Source organism: Asparagus officinalis, chromosome 9, assembly GCF_001876935.1.
Source record: "Asparagus officinalis chromosome 9, Aspof.V1, whole genome shotgun sequence".
NCBI classification, from domain to species: Eukaryota; Viridiplantae; Streptophyta; class Magnoliopsida; order Asparagales; family Asparagaceae; genus Asparagus; species Asparagus officinalis.
The window spans coordinates 23,626,706-23,629,213 of NC_033802.1; positions in this window are offsets into that span (position 1 = coordinate 23,626,706).

The following is a 2,508-nucleotide window of genomic DNA, read 5'->3' on the forward strand; positions in this document are numbered from 1 at the left end:
AGAGATGGCGTAGCCACTCCTTGAATCATGGGATATGACCATGTACTGTTGGGAGATACCATGCTCCTCACTTGTACCGTGAGCGGCCACTTGAGGGGCTCGGAGCACTGTACTTTCCCCCTTCACATTATAGGAAATGGGAAGGTCCACTCCTGTACGTGATACTACGGCTGTCTAATACTCGAGTGAGCCTGGCAAGCTCATCTATTGCTTGGTGGTTTGTTTGGTCGTTCAGGCGAGCCTTGGCTGCTTGATCGAACTTGACTCGTGCAGGCGAGTTAAGTACAGCGGCGGTGTCCAACAACTGCTAGGATTTGACTAGCCACTAGTACTGTGATCGGCCACTTAATGGACTTGGAGTACTTGCTCCTTCCTTTCACGCCGCGGTGGGGATATTGGTCCGACGATGTCCATACCCCACGGTGGGGATATTGGTCCGATGATGTCCATACCCCACGCTTCGAAAGGCCATGACGCCGTTGTCGGGTGTAGGTCTTCAGGAGGTCAATGCATGTAGTTGGCGTGGATTTGGCACGTGTGGTAACGCTTTGCGTAAGCAACTGCGTCGCTGATCATCCTAGGCTAAAAGTAGCCTATCCTCCGTAAACGATCCCAAAGCTTAGGTCCAGGCTGGTGAGCTCCGCAAGTGCCATCATCGGCTTCGCGCAGAGCTTCTTATGCTTCTGCCTTTGAAAGACATCGAAGTAACAAGCCGTCATACGACCTTCGATACAACGTCTTTATGGTTGAATCGTAGTAGAACCTTGAGGCACGTCGGTGGACAGACTCTCGCTCCCAAGCGTCTTCGGGCAACATGCCGTACAGGACATAATCGATGATCGGGAGATGCCAATCTTTTAGGTCGGACCGATCCAAAACTTGGTGAGTCGTGTTCACTTCTAGAACGTCCTTTGGTCGAAAGAGTCTTCGGCTCGCCATAGTGACCCATTGAGTCGTTTCTAGTGGCTGGGCTAAGTTAGCCACCAAGGATGTGAGGGCGTCTACATGCGTGTTCTTGGAACGAAGCACATGCTTGATGCGGAAGCTTTCGAATGACTCCACCAGCTTGGTAGTTTCTTTGTGAAGTGAGACCAGGTCGTCATTTCTAACTTCGTATTCCCCCGTCATCTGCTTGACAATGAGATAGGAATCGCCGTAGGCCTCGAGATGTTTTATCTCTAACTCTCTTACCAACTCGAGTCCAATGAGTAGTGCGTTATACTCGGCCACGTTATTGGTGCATGGCTCCATTAGAGAAAAGGCTCGGGGTAATATGTGGTTATGCGGGGACGTGAGGACCACCCCCACTCCTGCAACGATAGATCCGCTTGTGCCGACGCGAGACGCGTCGTCAAAGAACATCTACCAGGCTTCCGCTGGGGAGGTCATGTTGACTTCGGGGGGTTCATCTGGCAAATCTTCAAATAGGTCAGTTTTCGCCCCTAGCGGATGACTGGCCATGAGATCACAGATAGCCTATCCTTTGACTGACTTCTGTGGCATAAAGTGAATGTCGTACTGCGACAATAGCAGTGCCCATCTGGCCAAACGCTAGTTTAAGGCCGCGGGCTAAGTCATAAAAACTCGGATGGGGTTCATCCGGGAGATGACATGGATGGTTTGGCCAACTAGGTAGTATCGCATCTTTTGGATGGCAAATAGCAGGGCTAAGTATTCCTTTTCGACCATAGGGTATCGTCGTTCAGCGCCCTGTAGAGTTCTACTCAGGTAGTAGATGCCCTGCTCATGGCCGATATCATCATTCTATGCCAAAAGGGTGCCTAGAGAGTGTTCCATAGCTCGGATGTAGATGAGGAATGGCTTTCCTTAGATTAGAGCCGCCAGGACAGGTGGGTTTGAGAGATAATCTTTGATCTCTTCAAAGGCCCGTTGGCAAGGCTCATCCCGCACGAAGGAAGTACCTTTCTTCATCAGTTTGGAGAAGGGTTGACACTTACCCGAAAGATTTGAAATGAACCTTCAGATATAAGCCAATCGTCCCTAAAGACCCCTTAATTCCTTAAGATTTCGGGGCGACTGATGTTCTTGGATAGCTCGTACCTTATCTGGGTCAATTCGGATCCCTTTCGTTGTGACCACGAAACCCAAGGAATTTACCGCTGGACATCCCTAAAAATGACTTTGTAGGATTCATCTTGAGTTGATGAGTTCTCATGAGTTCGAACATCACCTTCAAGTCTTGGAGGTGGTCCTCTTTATCGCGACTTTTCACAACCAAGTCGTCCACATAGTATTCGACTGCCTTTCGCAGATGGTCTTGAAAAATCATGCTCATGGCGTGTTGGTAGGTTGCACCGGTGTTTTTGAGTCCGAAAGGCATGATCGCGTAGCAGTATACCCCCATTGGAGTCCTGAATGAAGTGTGTTTTTTGTTATCGGGGTGCATCTTGATTTGTTTATACCGTGAAAACCCATCCATAAAGGACATCCTCTCAAACCCGCACGTATTATCGATGATGACGTCCGTGATGGGGAGAGGGAATTCGT